The sequence below is a fragment of the Thunnus albacares genome, chromosome 7 (genome assembly GCF_914725855.1).
Source record: "Thunnus albacares chromosome 7, fThuAlb1.1, whole genome shotgun sequence".
NCBI classification, from domain to species: Eukaryota; Metazoa; Chordata; class Actinopteri; order Scombriformes; family Scombridae; genus Thunnus; species Thunnus albacares.
In genome coordinates, this window is record NC_058112.1 from 6836882 (window position 1) to 6863673 (window position 26792).

Consider the following 26792-nt stretch of genomic DNA (forward strand, 5'->3'; position numbering starts at 1 on the left):
TGTTGAGCTACCCTTGATGAAACTCAACATGGAGGGTGTTTGCAGTAATTGGATAATTGGGAAGTCTGTCTTGTACTGTCTTTATACAGTAAATCTGTCCCATGATAGCTATTGAAACGGGGCTACATGATGGAAACAACATGTCTCCTGGTGAGGAATGGTATGTTCACTTCTTGTTACTTTTGTGATAAAACCATGAAAATGTTTATGTGTGACATACTAAAATGTAGTGTAACAGTAGCACAGGTAGTGAGTAGTCAAAAAGTCAGAGAACTGACTCAGTGATGTCAGTTATGCAGCAACCTACCTAACCTACCTGATTAGCCACCATAAGCTACTGTTCATACCAGACCAAGTAAGGCTATAGCAGCAAAAACCCTGAATATCTTAAATTGAGAGAGGTTGAGTTTGATTGCTTATGAATTTCAATGCAATAAAGGTCACATATTATACTCCTTTTCAACAAGTTAATATAAGTCTTTGAGGTCCCCAAAACATGTCTTTGAAGTTGTTTGCTGAAAATACCGCTCAGATTATGCATTCTCAAATGCCTCTATACCCCTCTGTTTCAGTCCTTTTCTGGACAAGCTGTTTCTGTGTCTGTAGCTTTAAATGAAAAAAGCTGCTGCTGCCCACATCCCCCCCTGGAACTGATACCATGGTTACAGTGAGAGTTTACCTCCCATGAAAATAACATGACTGCTAACAGGAATGCAGAGTTCAACCGCATGTTTGATCCAGAATCTGACCCTGAACAAGGAAGGGAGGCTCCTGCAAATGCAGTAGGACCTTTCTGAATGATTAGTTAACAGTTTTTTTTCTCAACTGTTTTTACACTTAGTCGACAAGTGTGTTGGTACGGTAGCTAACGTGTAGCTAGGTAGCTAATGCTAACTTTAACTTTCTCCACTCTGCCAACTTTGGTAAATAATTATGTTGTGCAATTGGTAACATATTTTGATTGATGCTGACATAATACTGTGCATGTGAACATAGCTGCTGGTGTTCTGCATGGAGGGACAGATTGGGGCTGGGGGAGAAGACTCAGGCTGGAGTTTGGACTGGATTATGACTGCCTGACTGGGCTACTTTGGCTAAAGCTGAGAGTGGCTGATGGGTAGGATAATGGTAATGGGAGATAGAGCTAACAGCAGGGCCATGGATCAGTGTTTTTTAAATAATAATTAGGGATGCAAATGTAGACTGCATAGGTTCAAACCTACTAGAAAATTAGGATACTGAGGCTTGATAGTGTTATTTGCATTTACCAATACAGAGGGTATGAAGTTGGGTTCTTTTGTAGCATAAAACAAAGTGAACATTCAAACAGAAACACTATTGTGGCTACTGGTCCATAAATGGTGACATGAGGCTGCACTGTCATAAATCTTAAAGACAGTCAGACAGCAAGCAACATGTACCAGACACATAATCCAACTGTTATTGGATTGAATGAGGAGTTTTACCAAGTGGGAACATCCCATTGCAGATGTTTTTTTCTGAATCAGACCAAGAAAATGAGAAAAACTCCTCAAAAATCTGTTTGACTTGTGAATTTTTTTTATTTTTCTGTTGACAGGGGCAACGGTTGCTGCTATGTAGTGGTACTCATGGTAACAAGGATTATATTTTGTCTCAGAGAGTTACAGAACTGAGGCCACCTCACAGAAACAATCTTGTTTCATAGGATGTGGTGACATTCTGAATTAGGGTCTGTTTCCTCAGCAGGCACTTGTCAGACCGTGGGGAAGAAAAAGGAAAAAACACAAGTTCCTCTGATGGTACACTTCACCTTCCCAAAATGTGACAAGTGCCCTGGTGAAGAGAAAGAGCAGGAATTCAAAATGTCACAGCACTTCTAAAGCAAAGAAGCGCAGGGTTTTGTTCAACATAGACAGTGTTCTTTGTCAGCCTGCCCCAGGAAAATAAAGGTTAAAAATGAGACACAGCCTTGAGTCCTGATAATGTATGGGTCCCGTCCTGTTTCATTCTGGCCAGTGTCTTATAGCCTCGGCCCTCGCCATCCAGCCATCTGTCAGCCGTGACCTACCGGTGGCATGAATGTGGCAGCATGCCAAAGACTGCAAGAGGGAGGATGGGAGGGGAGGGGAGGCTGGGGACACAGGAACAGAGGGAGAAGGAGAGGAAAAGAGATGAAGGGAAAGAGATGAGGCTGAGAGAAAAGATAACTAAATTGAGGATGAAGGGATGAGAGAGTGAAAGAGGATAGTGAGAGGGATAAAGAAATGAGGGAAGAGGAGAGGACAGAGTACAGATGTAATCCCCCCTGAACCCCCCTCCCTCCCCACCCCCCTCGCCCCAATCTGTTGACTCTGAAAGGTTTTCACATTTACATGAGCTGAACCTGATGAAAGCTCCAGGGTTTTAGAACATGCTCTACAGTGAACTCAATCATTACTAAAGGTTATCAAAAAGCCAAGTAATACTATCAATAAACTACTGCCACATAAGGCCTGTTATTACTCAATGTGTGCAGCATTAGAGACACTTAATGGGCCATTTTATAATCTATATAAAAGATAGTTAAAATATGTACTTTTGAGGAGGCATGGTTATGTGTCTTTTTTTTTACACACATGAACAATAAATTAGCAAACTGATATCAAACTCAATTAATGCTAAATAAATGATTTATCACTCAGGAATCAATAAAAGTAGTTAAAAAACAGAAAGTAGTTAACCATTGATAATCTATATAAACCTACTACAAATACGGTAGTTTATCAATATTATTAATTGTAAAATGAAATGCATTCTGTAAATGATAAATAAAGACAACTGTACTTATATTGCAAATGTGCAACAGCAGCACACAAACTGACAAACAAGGACCCAACATGTACCAACAAAGTATTGTGTGTTGGGCAGGGCTGTAGCCAGGATTTTATGAGGTCATGACTCCCTCATTAAAATGCACCTGCCTGAGAAAATTTAAGTAGATACACAATGCCCAGTGGGAAGAGAGAAAGAGACAGAAATAGCCCCTGTAAAGGCAAATCCATGATTGGCTCTTAATTATGTAATTTGGGATCTAATGTGCATATAGTAAACACCTAAAAAGTATGAGAACATAGCCTTTGACAGCTATGTACTTCTTTAGAATGTCTCTCTCCCTTCCCTTGTTACTGGTTTGCAGTTAGGCATGGCTAAGCAAGGACATTAATTACATAATAAATGTCCAATCATATTTTGAAGAAAGACGATTGATGTGGCTATCTTGCCAAGCTGACTTCGCCCATGGGAAAACAGTGCACTGCACTTTTCTTTGCTGTTAGCTAGATTGAGAATTCAAATTAGCCTGACATGGTTTGAAAACTACTGTTTTAGGCTAACTAGCAGACTGGAGTAATCCACCAAATCTGTATTAATCATGGAGTTGGTAAGTAGCTCAAAAGTGTAGCATAGCAAAGCTAATGCTAACCGTTTCATGTAAGTGAATGGAAGGTGCTAAAACACTTAGCTTCTTAGTCCGGGAGGTATAGTTCAATAGAAACACATACGTGTGGTCTACCCTAGTCTGCCAGTTAGTTGATTAGTCAAGATAACTAGCAGACTGCTGGGGTAGTTGATAATGAGCTCAAAAGTTTCAAATAGAAAAACTAATGCTAACCATTTCATGTAAGTGAATGGAAAATGCTAAAACGATTAGTGCCATACTCCAGGACGTACAGTTAAATAAAAACACAGATTTGAGTGGTCTAACCTAGTTTCTTAGTTAGTGGATTATTCAAGCTTTCTAACAATGTAGGGTCCATTTGATAGATTTTGTAGTTTATTCTATGGCAGCAATGTTTTAGTGATTGAATGGAAAAGAAAATCTTGAGAAATGGTTTGAGCAGCCAAATGAGCTGTTTTTGAACTAAATTTTCTTATAGTAAGGAACGTTTATATTCACTCAGATTTTTGTGGATGCTTAATGAGACACAACTTTGATATCATATGTGCATTTTTACTATTTCAAGCCAAGGTTCCGGTGGCTTTGATATTGCAAGACAACATTTAATAATGGATGACATAAAGCAAAAATATAACCTTGGGTATCAGGTAAAGTCAAGTCAGGTTGCTCAGTTCCTCTCTTGAAGTGGGTAGTCTTAGGGATGGATTTAATCATGTCAGAAAAAAGAATTTCAGATTCAGTTTTGTTGAATGAACACCACAGAGGAGTGTCTCCTCCACAGTTTCCATCACTGATGACCCCGACAGCCAAATCCCCATAGATGAAGGGAACCATGAAGGGAACCATTAACTTAGCTCTGTTTAGTTTTCAAGCAATGTGGATGGAACACATTTACACTCTCATCTGGCATGGTTTGTGAAAGTGGAGTGTTTATGTCAAACCTGCATCCAGTCTTCAAGAGATGGAAAATCTGATTCAGCTGTGGTGGAGTTTACCTGCTGTGACTACTGTATCTTCAGAGACGAAATGTGGCTCCATACCACACTGTCAGAGGGGATTAACTCATCTGTTCATAATGACATTTGAAATGATACTGACATTCAGGCTGTCACGAGTTTATCAGTATCACTGCAGAGCAGACATCTACCTACTGCTGCTACTCTGTAAACAGTTACAAGCTGTTCTTTAAAATGTGCTGACTTGGTTAGGGGCCACTCTTAAGTATACAGAGTATACAGAGGTTTGTCAGAGTCACATTAGGGCTGTTTCATCATGGTCCTGCATTTCAGCAAACTATTTTATTAACTGGTATACCTTTCTGTGTCTGCTCAGAAATATGCCTATGAGTAGTTGTGTTGGACTTATGTAAACCACTGGTTTTCCAACCTGTGGGTTGCGACCCCTAAAATGGGTCACACGATAAATCTGAGTGGTTGTGAAATAATTAATGGGATAAGAAAGAAAATAAACAATGTTCTGTTTGACAAAATTATATTGTATTGTTGGTTACCTTGTCAAGGAAGGTGTTGCTATATAGGGGCTCTTTGGGGATGGAATTGAGCAGGTTGAGATCCATACAATGGTGTCAGAATGGGCAGGGCTCAGTAGCGCTCCAAGAGCTTGCTAGAAAAGAGCCAAAGGGAAGGAGGCGCCTCACATCGTCCAGGAAGAGGTACGAGCAGGGGTGGAGGAAGTATGTGCCAGTAGACTAGTAATGATGTGGTAGCAGGGCATGCGGGCCTGATGGAATCAAGCCATCAACCACCCAAGATAACTTGGCCACCCTAGATGAAGATCCTGAACCAGTTGGTTTACAACACCCTCCCCAGCCTATCCATCCTCTTCTGCTGGGGTCTGGCAGAAACACTGGCTCAACCACTGTGCCAATAAAAGACCTTACTGTGGCATATTTTGAGCTGTGGTCTGAAGGCCATGGGGCAGGGCTTATACTGTGGCATCATGACTAGGTGCTGAGAGCATCTTCACAGGGACTGTCAACAGCAAAGAACTGCACCCAACAAGGAAGGCAATAGGCTTTGACTAGCACCCAAGATCCTCAAGTGGGCTTTTTGCCACTACTCGGGAATGGCACCTGAAGGTTGAACTATAGAGACAGCTCAAGTTTTCAAACACTATCGCAGAGACCACATTCGGTGGCGGGACATGGTCCTGATGTTAAACATCAAGACAAGTGGTCTTGCTGTAATTGACTGTCCCCTGAGAATACCGGATGGAGAAGGTCTCTGAGAGAAAGAAAACCAAGTATGCAGACCTGTTAGCCAAATGCTGGAGACAAGGATGGCATGTGCAATGTGTGCTGGATAAGGTTGGCTGCAGAGGCTTCACCGGCCAGTACCTATGCAGAGCCATCAATCTCCTTGGCATCACAGGACTGCACAGAAAGAGATAAAGAGGGGTGACCATGGGCCTAGGTGGCTGATGTTGAAAGACCTAAAAGACCAGATGACCCCATGTTACATCACTGATGATAGTGATTTTTCCAAGTGCATCAAAGTTACCAAATGAGTTTCCAAAGTTGATTTGGTCAGCAGACTCCTTTTCTGTCTTCAAGAATCACTTAAAGACCATCCTTTTTTTCAAAGTACTTACTCATCTAATATGCTCTTTCTTTATCTCTTGATCCTTCTCTAGCTCTTTCTCCAAAAAAAAAGAGTGCATTCTAGGCACTTCATGCACCTGCAAGTGTCAGGTGGAACATGGAATGTACAGGCATTTATTCTTAAAGGCTTCTCCTTGATCTACTATCATTTGGATTGTACCTCATTTGTACATAGCTTTGGACAAAAGCGCCTGCCCAATTGATAAATATAAATGTAAGATGTATGAATTTTTCTGCGAAACATTGGTTAGTTTTACATCTTCTTGCCTCAAACAAGTATTCAAATGACACACCTGAATCCTGCAACAAGGGGTCTTAAGTACACAGTGTTTTATTTCAAGGCCAAACAATGAACCACAGATGCAAACACTCAAATATTGTACGATGTTGTTAATTGTAGTTACTGTAGGATACTAGCCATTCAGATTAATGATAAGAAAATGAACATCATTACATGTGAGCAGAACTAAGATTGTCTCTCAGCACCCGAATTCCAATCACCTTCCACCATCTGTGTCAAACAGAGTCAAAAAGATAAGCTGACAGACATACAGTGCACAGACACACACACGCATGTATTGACAGGCTAGTGGACAATCAGGAAGATAGGCAGGCACACACACACACATACACCTCCAGTGTTTGAGTAGCCCTCTGTGTCCTCCCTCTTCAGGCTCCTGTTCCCCTTCGGTGACATGACACCCTGCCTTGGATTGACAGACAAACTCTCATTCTATCAATCAGCTGTAATGTCTGCTCAGCGTCTCACTGGCTTCAGTCTCCCTCTTGCTTCTCCTTCCGTGCCTCTTACTTTTTTCCCTCGTACTGCCAACTTGATGTCAACACAAAGCTTCTCTTCCTCCCTCTCCTCTTTCTTCTTGTACCTTATCTGTCTGCCTTTCTTTTTGCCTCTCTTCTGACTTTTGGAGAAAAATACTTTCACATGTAAAGGAACTTGCCTCATTGTGTGGGAGTGACAAAGCCCTCTTTCGCCTTTTACTTGATAAATCAGCTCAATGCATATGTATGCATCATAAAATAAGCAGGTACTCTGATCATATTCAAGTACAAATTTAATTCAACATCATTGTCACATTGCAGCTTGATTCTGTGTAGTGTGCAGAAAATCTGGCTAAAAAGAGCCATAACAAGTTGTGCTATTGCTCAATTCACACAATTAGAGTTCAACTCATTCTACATATCTTAAGCAAATCTCTCCACCAGAGTGCGTAAATGGTGTTAACTTTGTCTCATCTGTGCGGTTGTAGCTGAGGTAGCTATTATGGCTAATTAACCTCTTTTGCCCCTTCTCTAGAGTGCGGGCCCTGAAGGAAGAGGAGCAAGCCCAGCAGAGAAAAACCTGACCTGGGCAGATGGCAACCCACAACCCCTGCGAAGTGGGATGGGGGGAGGGGGAGATGCGGCTATAGGGATTAGAGGAACAGACATAAAAAGGCATTACTGGCAAAATGTATGAAGAGATGGCGATTAAGGATGTCTTTTACATTTATTTTAAGATTTTAGTATTGTACTTAGTGTAGTTTAGTACTGATTGGCATACTACCGGCACATTTTTTATTCTTTCCATAACAAATAGAGTGGAAGAAGAACCAATATTCTCTTTGTGACATGAGGCAATAGGTTTTTTGGGAAATGTGGTCCTGTGATTTTTGAAAATGGAGGGAAGGAAAGACGCTGTAGTCTAATGAGATGGGGATAAAAATGCCTGTTGTGTGTTTCTAAATGTTTATGCAAAGTTTGACATGATTGTCATGACATCAATGACATCTTATCACAGGCCTTGGCATTACATCTGGTGTCAATGAGTGTGCAAATTATGTAAGCAGAGCTGACGAACTTGTCAACAAACATGGTACGTCCTTGGTCAAGAGACAGAGTCCAATGTGTAAGGCAAGGGTCACGTAACATCTGTAGGATTCTTGTCAGAAGACTCGCTAACTTGGCTAATGTTACCTATACGAGACATATAATTTGTAATGTGGTGCCAGTGCAGAAGCTTGCTAGCACTAGTGCTAGCTTGTTGGCTAGTCACAACATAATGTGTCCCTCTTCTTGAGTATCGTAGTGGTGTGTCTTCCAAAACGATGTGTCTAGGTTCTACTTATTTTTAGTTTTTTCCAGATTTCTTTACTTTAGAATGTGGTCATTAGGTGTACCTACCTCCTTTACACCTGTGTTATATACAGAATCCTCGCAAAATATCCAGATACAGACTGCGTTCTAATATCAGGTGTAAATGGCATCTTTTGCTCCATTTCCTCTGCTATATTTAAATGCAGGCCTACTGGACACCAACATTCCCATACAAATGCAGCTGAAAACCAAATGGTGCTGTGTGCTGCGCAACTGTTGGTGATTCATGTGGTCCTATATATAGCCTAGACAACAACCTTAGGGCATATACGGATGAATATTGTTGGAATCTGAAGAGGAACTGGGTGGTTTGTGCAACACACCAGGGACACAAAGGTAATCACAGAAAATATACTGGAGCAACAAACAGAACATTACAGGGAGCTGTCAATTTTATGAAGAAGCATTTCTGATAAGACACTATGTGTGTGTGTGTAGGTGTGTGTGTGTTTATGTGTTGGTGGGTGGGGGGTCTGCAGGCAAAACACAACACTGCAGAAGCAGATAGTTCTCTTGTCAGCATATTATGGTCTGACCAATGAAATGTAACCAAGGTAATGTGTGGAAGCCACAAGGATACATACACACTCCTCTGTGTGTTTGTGTGTGTGTGTGTGTTGGGGGGCTTCACTTATTACCTTGTCGCAAACCACATTAGGTTTGTCTACACACACTTTCACACTCACAAAGCGAGTGATATATTAGTGGTTAGATTAGTTAAGACAGGTTGTATATGGAGAATGCTTATTTATGCAGACTACACATGTTTGAGATCCAGCGAGTAATTGCAGTGTGAGTGTCTGAGACTATTTTTATTTCTCTATGAGGATGTGTGTATGTACACTTCTGGGGATTGTATTTGTACAGGTGTGTGTGTGTGTGTGGGTACTGTGGGTATAGCAACATTAATCCAGTGTTGGTTTAGCTCTGAGAGTCCCAGTCAGGGGCTCAGTGATAAATCATTATAAGAGTGTCTTTTCTTCTTGACTTTGTTTGAAGAAAGGACAGCTCGGGCACATCATTCATATTTTCTGTAAATGAAAATTGACATTTCATCCCTCTTACACAACCTTGGGGTTCGCCTTGGTTGCTCAGGGGTTTCTAAGTGTTTGCTTTTTTGTGCTTGACTCAGTCTTCTGTAGAAGTGCTGTAGGCGGAATGATTTTTCTCTCAAATTAAAGGAATAGTTTGATATTTTGAGAAATGTGCAGCTAACTTTCTTACCAGAAAGTTAGACAAGAAAAATTGGTACCACTCTCATGTCCATTATACAGAGCTAGGAGATGGTTAGCTTAGTTTAGCATAAAGACTAGAAGCTGGTGGAAATAGATTGGTTCCATTGAGGTAAAAAAAACAAACAAAACTTTTTTTTTTTTTTTTTAAGTCAAACGTGTTGGACTACTTGACTTCTCACGAGTCTTGCCTTGTCACCAGGAGGTTTCCGGGCTCTTAAGCTGTTTCACTGAAAACATCTGTCTACTGCTTTTGGAAACGAGGCTGATGGGAGTGAGTTTATGGGCCTGAAAATCAAAACAATGAGCCGAAAGTGGACAACGGCAGAGTTGGCGATAATTCTGTGTGGTTTTGTTTTATTTTGAGTGGAACCTTTCACATTATACATGGTCAATTAATACATTATTAACATGAAAATATTATATTGTATAAATATTACATCTTTGATATATCCACCTCATCGTCTTTACAGATTTATCTTGAGCAAGTTAGAGCTTGCAGAAGTTCTATCTGAAGTCAATTTGGGTAAAGTTCAGATGAAAACAGAAATTTAATTTCCTCCCATTGAGACAAATTATGAAATCACACAATGTATGATGCAAGAAATACCATAAAACTGAAAGATTAAATAGAAAATAGAAAACTCTTTCACAGAACCTGCACATGCTGATCTCTTCTATAACCTAGGACAAGACTACATGAGATAATGAAAGGCCCTTATTCAAACAGTATCTTCAGTCAAACATACTGTTTTCATCAGAACTGTTGCACTAGATGTAGTTGCTGACTATGTTGTGCAGCTATAATTAGATTGCATCTCCTCCCCTGCTCCATTCTCTCTCTCTCTCTCTCTCTCTCTCTCTCTCACTCACACACACACACAAACACACACACACAGAGTATTCAGAATATGAAACTGCTTTAAGTCAGTCACATCAAACTCATCATAATTGTGGGTGAAAGCATATTATTTTTAAACAATGTAGTACATTAAAAAGGAAGGAAAAACCAACATGAGGTCTCCAGAACAGCTTCAGTGCTCGTTGTTATAGACTCCTAAAGCTTCTCACAGATGATTTCCTCATTTGATGTTTCCATGATGGTGGTGGAGAACGCTATCTAACAGAAGACCAGTGCATATCTGTCTGTGAGTGCATTGCATCTAAAAAGAAACAGAAAGAAACAGCAGACGAAGGAGTGTTTTCCTCTCCCAATCTGTCCTGAGGCTTTTGGAGGCTCATTCCTCAGTCTAAGTGACCTCACTGCCACTAAATGAAGTGAATTTCTCTTCACTTAAAAATTTGAGTTGGGTCAGATCTTAGGGCATGAGCAAACTTTGCCAATCGCCTTGTACTACAGTGAAAAATTACATATCATTTAATTCTTGAGAAACTGCTGGGAAAAAGGATGATTGCTTGGGTAAGTTGGTTTTCTTAGATTGTGTGTACATGTGTGTCCATATACGAGTGTGCGTATGTGCTTCACAGCTGTCTGTGAGTTTCTGATTTCCATATTTTCCCACTGAAACAGCACTCCTCACTTTACTGCAGTGCACTCAGTCTGAGACAATGACAGCACTGTAGTGATGAGAAAACATGAATGGAAAAACGCAGAGACACAGAGACAGAGAGATACTGGGTCAGTATTTGTTTATCTGCAGAGGGATTAAGATTACGGTCAATAATCTGGACTGCACAGATGGACACACGCATGAACACACAGACATTTGTGAACAGATATCTTCGCACTTTCAACCCAAAGGGAGCTGAAAGCCAAGGCTAGAGGAACAGAACAGCATTCCTGTGTGATGTCATTCCATTAAAATTACACTGTCATCACACTTCCAAGGACAGCAACATGTGATATCCAACTCTGAATAAATTACAAGTCATAAATCAAAATGGAATATTTTATCTGTTACAATAGCCCTTTCTCACAGCAGGCATTCTGATTTGCCATATATGAGAAGTACAAGTGTAACTAATGACATTAATGATAACTTTGTTTTGTTCAAGCCTTAAAGGATAAGTCTGGCAATTTTCTATATTTTTCTTATTGTCATTAAATCTCATGTGCAGAGCCAAAGCAACAATGAACTCATCCTTACAAGTATCGTGTGTGCATCCAAAATCTGATAAATCATATTCCTTTGTGCCATAGACCTCCGTTGTTGTCCAAAAACTATTAAAAACATGCCTGTGAGCCACACCGCTGCACTTGGAGACGTGTAACTTAGCCTCGCAGACAACAGTTACAGTAGTTTGTTAAGAAACAGTTCTAAAGAGTAATAACAGCGATCACATTTTCAGTCTCAGGAAAGAAGTTCCTTGTAAGGCAGACACCACTGTGCATGGTTCCATTTACAGAGCTTCGCTAACTTGCTGTGCTACATATCACAACCTCTCCAGTTTGTACTGATTGTTATTGTTGTTTCGCCACTCAGAAGATTAACATTAAACAGCTACAGCTGAGTATTGTAGTGAGTAGAATCAACAGTTGCCCACTTTGCTATAGCTCTTTAAAACACTTAATTATTCAAGTTAATTATAATTATGGGTCCTGCGATTTGAAAATTGTCAAAATGTCTTCTGTAAGAAACATCTACTTCCAGTAGACCACTCTAGATGACTAAAAGCTCTGCTAGATGCAGCATCCTAGCACACTACAACATAAAAGTGTTTCAAGTCTTGCTATTCCTAGAGCTTTGCCAGAGAGGCTACAAATGTACTGAATGTAATCAAGCATGTCCTTCTAAAGGAAAGAAAAAAGTTTATCCCCGTGGGAAAATACTGTAATAGCAAAAATGATTTTTGCAAATTCCATGGCACCCTGCCTACAACATTATGAGCAATCATGAGTTCAAAGATGACATTTTGCCCTGAGTGGCAGAACAGGAAAGTAACTAAAATAAAAAAGGGTTCATCCTCTCCAGATAATGATTGTACTCAATATCAACAGATTTCACAGCAACCTGTCCATTAGATTTTCATATTTCATGTGTGGAAGATCAGAGGCTTTACAAACACATTAGGGTTCAAGTGAATGGATGGATGGATTTAACAAGCAACATCACCATCCTTAGGCTCTGCTGCTAGCAAAAAAATCACTGCTGTTATCATTCATGTTACTATCTTCAGGATGTTACAAACTAAAAGCCCCTTTCACTGCTGTAACACTGTAATCCGCTTACCACATTCTTTGAAGTAAACCATTAGACTGTAATGGATTACAGTGCCTTTCCCAATTTCAAAGCAGATTACTGTAAATCCATTACATTTAATCTGTTATTCCTCTACCTTGGGCGGACGATTAAATAGCGTAGGTGAACCATGTCCTGTGAAGTCACTGGAAAGCACAGCAGTAGAGTAAACCTCATGACAACAACTTTTTTTGACGTAAAGCTTACTTCTTCCTCCATGCACTCATTAACCAAGAAACATTCAATACACTTGTAATCATTTCACGGAGGAGTGTTATAATCAATCTGAGCCGAAGGCTATTGTTTCATAATTCCTGAATGAAGAATATGGGACTTCCAGCAGACAGCTATTTATTTCCTTCGTCTTTCTAACCTCTTGGTGTCTCTCTGCTTTCTTCTTTTCACTCGTATTTCCCTGTAGAGTACTGTGCACAATAACAATGTGATAGCAATAACAAATAAAATATAGAATAGTCTCAGATATCACATCCTCCTGCTACAGGATTCAGATATTGATAGCAAAATATCAAAGGGTATCACTGGGAGAAATGAAACATCAGAGTGTCCAATATCATCAGCCTGACTCATATTTCATTAGCCAGTCACACTGAGAATACCTACAGGGAGCTAAACCTCTGTTAACATTGCTTTTTGTCTCTATTACTGTCTCTAAACCTCTCTGTCCTTTAGTCTCTGTCATACCTGATGTCTTGTTTCTGCCATTACTGATGTTCTTAATCTAAAGCTGTCTATAATCAATATTTAGTCTTTTCATATTTTTAAAGTTGCACTCATCAACATTTTGATATGAACAATGGGGTCAAAGGACTATGTGTAATGTGAAAGGGGTTGCTCACTGACTACATTTACATGCACAAAATATTCAGTTTTTTTGTTTCCCAACTCTGCTGCTCCCCTCAGCTCTACAAAGTGTTTTAGTGTTTTTCAGCTCATTGTTTTGGTTTCACAGCTCGCACCCTTAGTGTTTTGGAAAAATTGTCAACTCTGTTTCCAGACACAGCCGACAGATGTTTTCAGCATAAAATGTTCTGATACAAGTTACCTGCCCAATGCTGACGGCAAACATAACATATAGTTATATATAACATATATAACATAACATAGTTAGCCACTAGCTGATGAACACAGTGAAACAATTAGCCGCTACAGATCCAGATATTTTTTTCAGGAGCTGGTGGAGACCAAAATGGAGCTAAAAGGAGAGCGAATATTTAACTTACATTCAACTCATGTTTATATGTGCATGTTGCTGATTGATGTGTAAACAGAAAGAAGTTTGTCAAATGTGTATGTGTTTTTCTCTAGCTTGTTTAAAGTGGCTAGGAAAAAAAGTGCAACTTTAAAATCCACTATTTTCAAAAAATTTAAAATTAAATTATTGAGAAGATGAAGAAGGCTGCAGGACTGCTTTTGATCATAGGACACTAAAAGGATATTGAAATTCATCTTTACAGGTGAGGAATTCTCAACTGTATAGAGGAAGTATAACCTTGGATTAAAATAAATATTTGGAATCAGGTCAAGGTTAAGCTCTTCCCATAGTAAATCAGCATGATACAATTATTTAAATTTAAATACAATTATAAAAAATTAAAAATATTTACAATTAATTGAAGGCAAATATACCTTTGATACAACAAAATGTACATGTCTTATCTCAGCAATTACCATAAAATCTTATGGAGATGGAAGAGGAGACATATATTTGCCAAACTGCACATGTTGGGTTGTGTGTGGAGACTTATTCAGCCATCAGATATTTCCACACTGAGCTTCGTATTCCAGCAAACACATCCTCTTTAATCTTCCCTCTACAGTATTTACCCTGTCATCTCTCTCTCTTCCCTCCATTTCTTCTGTCAAATCATCATCTCACTCCCTTTAAATCACAACCTTCCCCCATTTTCTTCCCTCAGCTTCTCTCTTTCCCTCTCTTGTTTATCTTCAGCAGAAAAGGATGCAGAGCTCCTGTGCCTGGTGAAGGTTCTTGACCTCAGTTTGCTGTCAGGAGTCATCTCCTCTTGAGTTATATGGAAGCTGAAACCTTGGCAGCTGATGTGCTGGACATGATCTGAGGGACCCCTGCCAAGCTTATCCTTGCCTCTGAGCCCTCTAGCTGCACAAACACTCACATAAACACACTTGTCATCAGCGATGATCTTTTCCATAACATATACTCAGCAGATCCAACCAACGAGAACTAATTCTGTACTATGGAGATGCAGCTAGCACAGATAATGTTCTCTGCGGCAGATTCCTTATATAATCCATCAGTGTGTACTGAGACTAACTCAAAATGAGCTTGAAGTGATGAAATCACTTACATCTCACTAGACTGTAGGAATGTAGCTGGAGAAGAGGTTAAACATGTTAACACACAGTACACAGTATAAACAAACAAAATCTCCCAAGAATCAAATAAATAAGTAAATTGAAAGGGAATGAAAATCATTTGAAATCAAAATAAATGACCTTAAAAGAAACAGAACTATAAAATTACATAAAATAAATATCCGCTCACTCTAAAATTAATTAGGTTTTTTCAAATATTATATATATGTATATGAATGCTTGACCCCTACAGTGAGGGGATTTGGTGTCTCTGTTATGCTGGGGAGGCATTTCTATCCTGATGGGAGTGGTCTCTTCCAGGATGACAATGTCCCAATTCACAGGGCACGAGGGGTCACTGAATAGTTTGATGAGTATGAAAATGATGTGAATCATATACTATGGCCCTCACAGTCACCAGATCTCAACCCAACTAATCACCTATGGGAGATTTTGGACCAACGTATTAGACACTCAACCACCATCATCAAAATACCTAATGAGTGAATATCTTTTTGAAGAATGGTGTTCATCCCTCCAGAAGAGTTCAGAGACTGTAGAATCAATGCCGAGGCACGTTGAAGCTGTTCTGGCAGCATGTGGTGGCCCAACACCTTACTGAGACACTTTATGTTGGTTTTTCCTTTAATTTGTCACCTGTCTGTATATATATATATATATATATATATATATATATATATATATATTTGTATATATAATTTATAGTGGCCAACAAGGGCAAATGCACTGCAACTTAATATTCAATAACTTCACTCTTATACGGTGAAGTGTCCCCAAAATCACTTGACACATCAATGGTCTGCTGTTGGTTATACTACAACATTTAGTTTGGGAGAAAAAAGGGTTAGGGGTTATTGAATATTGTTTGAAGTATCTCTTTTTGCTGTTGCACTTTGTAGACGGTCCCTGCGCACTCGCCTCACAGCTGGCTATACATAGACAACAATGTTATTTGTCCAGCTTGTTTTGGTGCAATTAAGGTTGTAGCTCATTGTCTACCTTACTACAGTAGGGAAGAGGCCTTGTTTGTGTTTTAACAATGTTTCGCATATGAGTTATTGACGTGTTCATCACTCTTGAGTGTCCTCTGGAAACACTTTGTTGTGTTGTGGTATTTGCCGCGCATTTTCTAAATGCTGCACATGTGTTGTCAAATCGATGAAGATGTTTTCTTAATTTGAAAAATGGAGGGAAAATTGAGAGGTGATTATCAAGACTGTTTATGTAGAAAAAGACTCCACTCTCTTGGTCTTTTATGAACAGCACAAGACACAGCACATGCCTCATTTTTTTCGAACTTGAAAATATTACAGGATGCTGAATCTTATTCCACAAAACCAAACCATCTTTAGCCAAACACACGCATAGAGAGAGAGCATATTAACCAGGCGTTTCTTTAATCAACTGCAGCTGGGTAAATTAAGTTGCTGGTGAAATTAACAGTCGACATCTTAAAAATTCTCTTGCTACAGTTCTTTAAAACACTGTTAATTATGCAAGTTACAATTAAAATCTTAAAATTGATTCTGGGGAGATTTAGCTCAATATCATTGAAACAAAAGTAGTCCCATATGAATCTACTATCTGACTCAGTAAAAGAAAGTCTGGTCAAGAGCAACAGCTAATGGCTATAATGCTCATGTGCAGTAACAAGACTTAAAGTCTGTAATACAAATTTAACAGCAACATGATTTTGATATATGCTAATACAGTCAGGGCAGAAAAAAGACACAGTATAGCAAAGAGCGATGGTGAGAGGAGTTGAGGAGGAGTTGTGGTAAGGTAAACTGCATGAATCACAAAAGTGATGGGTGGAAAATGTTCAATATCCCAAGAGGGATTAAACATCCCCTCCAGCATAGAGGATATAATTATATGCATCCAGTAATTTATAAGCATACAGGCTCTTTTTAGTAAAGACACTGGGTTTCTCAAGTGTACATAAGGTATGCACTCACCAATCACAATTGTAAGGAAGATCTAATTTTCATGTTAATTGTCATTATTAAAACCAATCTGGTTCTAGTTTTTAAAAGGTAATATTTTCCCCATGTACACTGCCATTATCACACTAAGAGAATGGTTATACAGTTAGTTTTGGCAGAAAAAGTTCTGCTTTTGAGGGCGCTCTCAAAGAATCCCAGCAGCAATTAGCTAATCCTCCCTTCACAAACATGCATGAACAATAATGCAGGTGTTTGTGAAGGGGGGGGGATTACACAGCAGGAAAAAAAATCATTGAGTGGATGAATGAAACAGAAACAGTTTTGCTAGATCCTTAGAGTAAAGGCCCTGTTGTTACCTAAATCTAAAGGGGTTTTAAGACTAAACTTGTCAGGCTCAGCTCTACATGATCACACTTGGATCACCTTTCATGATCTGATGAGAAATCAGTGATTAGTTTTAGAAGTGTCATAAGCTGTTGGACAAATTGGAGTACAGAAAATGTCAAGGGATCACCAAAGTAATTAGGATTCACCCTCTGAGGAACACGACTGTCTTTACAATAATTTCATGGCAATCCATACAATATTTGTAGAGATATTTCACTCTGCACCAAAGACAGATGAATAGATTGATTGGCCAACCAACAATGCCATTCCTAAAGCCACACCACTAACATAGCCACAAATATTCAAAACAAATTTAATACTGACAACTGCTATTTTAGCAGCTTCACACCAACATGAAGAGAAAAAATGCAAGCTTTCAGAGAGAAAATAATTTAATTCCTCTCAAGAATGAATTAGAAAGAACGAAGTGACTCGTCTATCTGTGAAGCTGGCAGAGAAAATACCAGTGTCAACGTACAAAAGATGTGCAATTATCATAAATATAAAGGACCTAATTTTAAGCTTAAAGATTGTTTTAAAGAGATTTCAGCTTAACTTGAAACTTCACACTAGCAGATTTACATTATAAAGACTCCACAGCTGTATCTAAATGAGGGCAAGTTAGCCTACTTTGTGCGCTTCAAGTCAAAAAGTTTGTTTTCAATCTGTTATGAAATCTTGGACTAGTAAAAGAAGTAGTGCATTTGGATGCAACACGAGGCTATCAGGCTGTCTGCTCAGCAGGACCAAGATTAAAAAAAACACTCTGAGCTGAGAAACTAGTAGAGCCCAGAGGTGGTTATCAAATCCATAATGCCAAGTCAATACTGCAGCAGAAAGTTCTTCTCAAGGTGTTTGGGGGAAACTTCTGAAAAGTCTCAAAAGCACAGTGGAGCATCCATACAGTCTGAGATGGACCGTGTGTTTGATGTTGCTCCATCAATTAAGACACACAGCTGTTGATTTTCTCCATCTATTTCAACCAGTGCTGTACTACAGATCACAGTGCTGTTTGAACATGATGTGTTATTCACAGAGCGAATCTTGGGGCTCCCATTCATTCTCACTTGCCAGATCACCGTCCAGTTGGCAAGTAAACTTACATCATCCTTATCTGTTCTTGGCATTCATGTGTTTTGGGCCCAAACTTCACTGGACTCACAGGAACTAAAGCACACTTGCACACACACTGAAAAAGAGTTCTTTAGACTTTACAGTGCGATGGTAATTGGGCTGCATATATTATATTTGGGCCAAAATGACTCATTACTGGACTAGGTTAAATCTTGGCTGCAGTAAATTGATAAATGACTAACAGTCAGTCAGTGATGTTTCATTTATCAAGAACTTGGCTGATAAAAAAGCTGTTTGACTACAATGGAAAAGGAGAAACATTGTTTCTATGCAACAAATCACATCACTTGATATCCCCAAACTTCTGTCACACTAACTTTTAAATTCACAAACATAGAGTTTTTCTATGAGAGATAAATAACACAAGCAGCCTAGGCAAATAAAGAAAAATATTTTGTGTGTTTATGATTTATTTCATCATCTTGATAAAATCTATACTGCCACAAATTTAAAGTGCACCACTATTGTAAGATGGGATTTGCCAAATAAATCACAGCATGCTGACACCTCTGTTTTTCATCACACCTAGACATGCAAAATTGCAAAAGTATTGATTTAACAAGGCAGCAATCTCTCAAGATCCTAGCAAAGTTCGCACATTTGGCAGCGTTCAAAAAACTGAAAACAGGGAAAAAGCATAGGTGTCAAACTGTCAGCATTGCCTGAATCATTACGCTTAGTCATCTTCCAAGCCTATTTTCCTTTAAAGCATGAGATTTTGGTACCTTTGGTAGACATTATATTCACGGAGAGGCAGAAAAGTCTAAATCTAAACCTCTTTAAGATGCCAAAACAAATATTTTAATGTTACCAGAGCAGCATTCAAGTTGAACACCATGTTACTGTATTACTCTCAATGTGCCTCACATTAAAATGCGAGACACAAGTCTGAATGTTTTAATCAATACACGTAATATTGAGATCATGAGAAACACATTAAATCCAAAAGCATACAGTACACAAGTATATAAAACAATTTGAAGGATCAGGCATTAAATTTAAAATAAATGAAAGGGAGATCAATAAAAGGAGTTTTGAGAATTGATTTAGGAGATACTGATATGGCAAGCCTGAGATATTCAGGCAGTTCATTCCAGAGCTGAGGTATCCTGATAGCAACTGCCCCCCAAGACTTCATTCTGAATCTGTCTGAGGAAGAGAGCTGCCAATCTGCCTAGTAGGTAGCTAACGGAAGGATGGCGTACAGGGCTAAACAGATAAAATCTCCAATACATAATATGTTTGGCGGATTTAATCATGATGCATTTAATAGTGTAGTATTTACATATTAAAGAATTATTATAGTGTTGACATATCTTCATGCCTTCTGAGGGCTAGAACAAGCCAGAGCAAGCCGGCTAACTAAGAGATGAAGGAGCTAAGGAGGAGTCCACAAGAAGAAATAACGTACTTGATACATGTCATATTTCTATGGAGTCTAACATGTATGAAATATAACATACTGTATGTTTAACAAAAGGAAGTGTGGCTACAGAATTTGACTTTGAAATAACCTACATCACCTGATTTTTAACCAAGGATCCCTCTCAAGAGAGCCATGTGAAAGCTGTATTTGCCATCAGAAGGTGTCCATCCTGCTTAATGAGACATCACCACAGTTGAGCTACTATAAGCTGCACCCTCATGATGCAAACCATATTGCTTTACCACTCTGAAAAATGCAATTCAAGTGGAAGGTAATTGCTGTGGGCAAGAAAAATGATGCTGTTAATGTATTTCTCATGTTATAAGTACTATTGAAATCACTGGTCTTTGGGTTATGTTGTGGATTTGTGGTGCTGAATGGAGAGCTCCTGTAAAGAGCACTTCAAACACATTTTTGATTTGCTGTTAAATTCATTGTTACATTACTGTAGCTATTACTACTGTAAAGTGTGGATGATGTGACAGACTAAAGCTGTTTCTTTCTCTCTCTATTCCATTCCATCACTCCTCTTGACTTCTCTCTCACTGTCTATTGTGGTTTAATCATTTTGCTGCATCTTTTTGTTTGTGTGGTACACTTGACTCCATATAATGCTGTTAGTGGTGTTGGCGCTTTAAGATCAGTTTCTTGTTATATCAATAGTAGCTGTTACTATGTTATTGATATGAAGATCATAGGGTCCCAGAATTGAACCCTGGGACACCCCAATTTTAGGTTTTGAATGGGAGACAATATTGCAATGGAGACAAATGAAAAAAATGAGAAATATGATGAAAACCACAGCAACAGTATGCCAGACATGGTGTCTGTTTATCAAAACGTCTTGGTCTGTTGTGTCGAATGTTGCATTGAAGCCTTGTAAAGTGAGGATGGAGTAGAATTGTGTGTGTAAAGTGATTCAGTAACTAATAATGAAACTAATAATAACTAATAGCATGAGGCAAAACAATTTAAAATGCAGTACAGTTACTAATCCCAGTAACACTTGCTACTAGTTAGGCTACTTACACATTTAGGCGGTTTAGTCTTGTTTGCTGTCTTACCAGAAGTTTATTAGTAAGATTGAATGAATATTGTCTCTATGTGTTCGGAGGAAAGAAGTCTGAGGCTTATTAACGTTAGCTTAGAGCAGAGCTTAGGGGAAGTGATTATTCTCTACCAGAAGACTCAGTTGTTCTATTTACATGTTGTGTCTTGTTAGCTGGCTAGCTAGACACTGGCAAGCCTACATTCAGGAATCACTTGGATTTTGTGTGAATCCCTGACTTTAATGGCAGAGTAAGCTAGCATTTAGCAATGCCATCAAACTGTAGACAGGCTGCTTGTTAAACCACAACTTTTCATTTTCTACTCCTGCATGTGGTAAATACAGGAGATGAGGCATGGGGGTGTGGGGGCTTTGGAGTTGACTATTTGCCCCCCATTCCTTGCCAGTTCTTGTCATCTCATTCAGACTGTATTAATGAGCACTCAAGTCCAAAAAAAAGACAGTCAAAGACAAACATGACAGTCTCCTAGTTGTAATTCCAAGTTGGATATATTGTAGCTGTCATAAGTTTCCTAATGAAAACACTTTACTGTCAACAAACCCATGGCAAATTAACCACAAAGCTAACCCGAACCCTAAAGCATTAAAGGGAAATTCCAGTATTTTTCAACCGAACAACGGACCCTATTTTCTCATCATTTGACCCTATTTTCTCATCATTTGGGGTCTAAGTGACGAGTGGGGACAAAAAGTTTTGGAACTGGTCTAATATTGAGCAAGAGCGCTTCAGCTGGCAGCCACGAAACGGATTACAATGTACTCCTTTGGGGCAATTGCACCTGTCAAAGTATGTCCACCAAAAGTGCTTGTTTTTGCCACTGACAGGCTCAGATTGTTATTATAAGTGTCTGACAATGAAAGCAAACACAGGAACTAGCAGCATTATGGCTAACTTTTTAGTTTCCTTACAGTCCAACCACGGTGAAAGTAAGCCTCATACATGTTAACAAACCGGTATGCGCAGATGAATTTGTGGGTGACTTACATACTGTAATTCCTTACACAGTTACGTGAAATCACATTTTTCTTACCGTTTGGAGCTGAACCTTTGGTCTTGCCAGCCTCGCTCTTTCAGGGCTTGATACTAACGTTTTACCCATGGAGTACATGTGCTCTGAAATTAAAATATTTAGGAACACACAAAAAAAATTTTCAGCGCAGTGAAAAACGTTCAGAAAAAAACGTGTCTGACAACGTAAGAAAACACAGACACTAGCCTCCTGTAGCAGCATTATGGCTAACTGCGTATGGATCTATATTCAGGACAGCTTGCCAGCTAACCAAACCAGCCACATATTCATCCGTGCAGTTTGTTTACATGTATGAAGCAGACATTCACAGCAGTCAGACTGGAAAAGCTTTAGGAAACTAAAGTGAAGTAAACTAAGTGCAATTACGGATTACCCCAAGGACTATTATGAGGACGATCATGAAGCCATTTAACTTTGACTGGCCAACCATATGTATTTGAGCCAGAATACACAGAGAGGAGATAAAACAACTGAAAGAGGAAAAATGAAGAATGGAAGCAGAAAGGCAACAGGACCATCAGGAAAGACAAAGTATGGTAACGTTACCTCAGAGAAACTGCTGGTGTTCCTTCAGTCACTGCCCTCCTGATGAGTGAAAAGGAAAACCTTTTCTACATAGTGAGAGCTGTTGCTGCCAGACTGTTGCTGTTGCTGTCATCCATGGATGACAGTAAAATCCCATCTGTGTAACTTCTACTAACGGATTTACAACGTTTATCAACATCATTGTCCTGGAGACTGTTTCACCTCCACAGAATCAACTGGATGAAAAGAAAGGGCTCAACAGTTGAAGTATTCCACTCGCCTTTGCCCCTAAAAATAGAGATGTGTGAACCAGAAAAATAATTTACAAGTACAGTGTGTGAATAAAGAACCTACCATAATCTTTTCCCCCCGCTGCTAATCATTCAAAAACTAGTATTTAATAGTAGATAATGTACAATGTTTATTAACAGTACATTAGTTTCACAGAAAAGAAATGCCGCCAAGTATAAATATCAGCACACTTATAACTGTAGCCTCAGTTTGTGCCCATCACAGAGCTGCTGGTAGCATTAGCGTTTTCTGTGGCAATAAACATAACACATGAGCCAATAACTAACTATGCTGTGCTTTATTCAGAGCTTAACAAGATATTCAGGGCTGACGACAGTAACATAAACATGATAAACAGCAGGGCTGCAGCTGACACTCCCCCAGACTTACACACCAGACAGCCTCACAGTGCTTAGCTGCTAACGTTAGCTCAGCTAAAACACAGGTATGACACAGAAACTTTTACAAAGGGCCATGAATGTGCTTGTTGTGACTGTCTAAGCTCCAGTGGACTCTGTGTTTCCAGTGCAGACACGGAGAGTCTGACAGCAGATGCTCGCATGGCCGGTTATTTTGCTTGCATTTGTTCTTGCTATCAACTACATCTGACCATCACCAGTCTGTTCACCGCCTCCATAGGGAAGCGGAGGGTAGTGGCACAGTTCAGTTACTTTTGATCATCTAATCAATTAATTGACTAATCTTTGCAGGTCTAGTTTAAAATGCACAATGAGGACTGTTCTTGATTAATTAATTTACTTCTTGACTGTGGTCCAACACAAAAAGGTGAATGACCGTTCAGTTCCTGTTCTCACATTGATGCTCCCCTTGGAGAATGGTGTTCCCTCAGAATACAAATCAGGTATCAGGCTGCCCTCAGTGTATTTAAATTTGAGTCTGTGACAAAGACCTGAGCACACCCACACACAGCAGAAAGAGCAGCAGGTGATAGCTGGCAATGGGCTAGAGACAGTAAGACATAGCAATAACTTGGTGTGAAAGATAAACTGCAGAGATCGGCCCATTATTGAATTAAATTCTGTGTTACTTAAATGTTTTTCTCCTGATTTTCTTTGTGTCTCCCTAATTTTTTTCATTTCAGAGCATATGTACTCCATGGGAAAAACGTTGAGCGTAGAGCCCTGAAAGAGCGAGGCTTGCTAGACCAAACATTCAGCTCCAAACGGTAAAAACGTTGAAACGTGATTTCAACACGTAACTGTGTGAGGAATTACATTATGTAAGTCACCCACATATTCATCCGAGCATGCCGGTTTGTTTACATGTATGAGACTGACCTTCACCGTGGTTGGACTATAAGGAAACTAAAAAGTTAGCCATAATGCTGCTATAGGCAGCTAGTTCTTGTCTTTACTTTCATTGTCAGACACTTAAAATAACAATCTGAGCCTGTCAGTGGCAAAAAGAAGCACTTTTGGTGGACGTACTTTGATGGGAGCAATTGCCCCCAAGGATTACATTACAGCCCGTTTCGCGGCTGCCGGTTGAAGTGCGCTCACTCATTACTGGATCAATTCCAAAACTTTTTGTCCTCATAAGTCACTTAGACCCAAATGATATGAAAATAGGGTCCAGGTTGAAAAATGCCAGAATTTCCCTTTAAGTGTCTTGATTTATGGCTAAAAACGTGTTTTGTGAGGTCACAGTGACCTTGACCTTTGACCAACAAATTCGATACAGTTCATCCAAGTGGATGTTTGCGCCAAGTTTGAAGAAATTCCCTAAAGGTGTTCCTGAGATATTGCTTTCATGAGAATGGGATGGACGGACAGAAGGACAACCTGAAAACATAATGCCTCTGGCCATGGCTGTCGTTGGCGCAGAGGCATAATAAACTGATATATTGCACTAATACTGTTTACTTGTTTCTGGTTCTACTTGTTAATGGATTGATCCAAATATATAAAACAGCAAAAGTAGCTACTTTAGGCTATTTAAACAGTTACATCTCAGTTTTGCTGGCCTCCAGTGGTCTTACTTCTCACCTTGCTGCAGTGATATACAGGTGTACTCCAGGACCCTGTGACATCACTATTGGGTGTAGTTACAGGTGCAATAATGGAGACTTATGAACACACCCATCAGTGGTGCTGGGTAAGGCATGGGGTTGTGGAGGCCTTCCATTCCTACCAAGTCGAAATAACAGGACAGGATTTCTTGTTCTGTCCATTCTGTTGACACTGCAAGAATGCTGTATAAGTCACAGAAAGTAAAAAATGTGACAAGTAATGTAACAAATCACTTTTTGCTGTTGAGTAATAAAGTAATGCTTTTTCTCCATCAATATTCCACCTTTTCAAATGGTACCCATATGCTGGGCACTGGCCTTGGTTTCTAACAGAACCCTGCATTGACAATTTTGCCTTTCCTTCCTTCTCTTTTCTTACTGTAACTGTAACTGCAGGTATCTCCCTTGACCTTGGGACCAAACATAAGCATTATGATGCATTGCAAAATGTCAGAAAATACATAGGCTTCACAGGCCCCCTCTACACTTTGCATTAAAATGAGTGTTGTATCCAGATTGTATCTAGATATGATTTAACCTGAGATCTGATCTCCGTGGACACAGGGGACATCTGATTGCTCTGTCCAGCTTCAATAAACCGAACATCACATCCTCCTCTCATTTTGCAGGTCCAAATAAACAACAACAAAAAAAGATGGTAGCCATCCGTGAAGCTGCACTATTTTATGGACGTTTGCTTGCTTTTCAAAGCGGGGAAGAAGCCGACACTTGGGCTGTGTCCGAAATCACTCCCTTATTCACTCAGTCACTACTCCCTATATAATAAACACTCAAGAGTTTACTCAATAGTGAGCAGCAAATCAAGATTTCGGACACTAACTAATCATCGTCATTTTGTGTTGTCACCATCAGATGTAGAGTTGCGTGACGGTAGTTTTCACATCTTTAACATGCGGAGCATTGCATTGTGGGAATGTCAGCAGAAAGTAGTGTACATGCCATTAACGCTACTTTTTTCATTCCATTGTGGAATTTTTGAAGGCGCTATACAGTGGATATATTTACACACTCAGCATTGAGACACTCAAGGGTAAATGTAGAGCACTATATAGTAAATGGAGAGTGATTTCAGACACAGCCCTGGTCCTGTCTTGACTTCACTGACGAGTATCTTGAATTTCCATAGCTTTCTAGCTGCTTTCTTGTTAGTACCTTAGCTTGCTAACTGGCTAATGGCTGCGACCTCCATGGCTTAGAACAGTTGCGCGCAATTACATATTTCTGCCCACGTAGTTGTATGTGGATTGACAACACAATTGCATTTACACAGATCAGATCACAATCCATCCTGAATGCGTCTTGGGAGGATTTACACCTGTACTTTCATGTGGTCAAGCACTATCTGATTGCAATCACCCAAAACACATTTTAATGCAAGGTGTAAAGGGGGTCACAGAGAGAACATCAACCTCTTTTTCTGAGCTTTTTTTGTTTAGTTTTTCGAGGTTGAAGGTTTTCTGCAGGGCCACAAAGTGTGACAAAAAACTCACAATGAGAAGCAGCATACCATAGTCTGAGTCTTACTGTCCAACTCTGAAAACTTAAAAAAAAACCCTAAATATTCTATCACAACAGTATGAAAGCAATCAGTATACTATAAGGATGGACAGACTGTGCAGTTCATCTGCATCTCACTTGTTTTTATAAGAAGAAAAAAAAATCATCTCATTTGTCGTTACGATGTGAATTTCACCCAAGCATGAAATCCAAAGCCCATCACTGACATCACATTATACATTAACCAGCATGAATATTAATTTGTATGGAAACAAGATACAGTGCAGCGACACACTTCAACAGATCAAACAACATTAGCATCCTCCAAGTTGTGCATATCACATTATTATCTTGCTGTCCTCACAGTATAAAATCCATTTTACAGGCAGAGCAAAAAACATGGAGATGAGCTTGAGCAGTGACCCATGACAGTGTATGA

At 39.4% G+C, this 26792-nt stretch overlaps 1 protein-coding gene and 1 long non-coding RNA gene across 3 annotated transcripts in view; both read right to left on the minus strand.

Moving 5' to 3' along the window:
- Positions 1–25139, minus strand: part of LOC122985061 — a 41604-nt gene extending 16465 nt beyond the window's left edge. Inside the window, exons 1-2 of the long non-coding RNA XR_006404011.1 lie at positions 22537–25139; positions 21991–22073 (exon numbers count right to left, since the gene is read on the minus strand). This is a non-coding gene — a long non-coding RNA (uncharacterized LOC122985061). The remainder of the gene's footprint in view (positions 1–21990; positions 22074–22536) is intronic.
- galnt18a (UDP-N-acetyl-alpha-D-galactosamine:polypeptide N-acetylgalactosaminyltransferase 18a) overlaps positions 1–26792 on the minus strand; it is a 183502-nt gene that overhangs the window by 122780 nt on the left and 33930 nt on the right. The window lies entirely within an intron of this gene.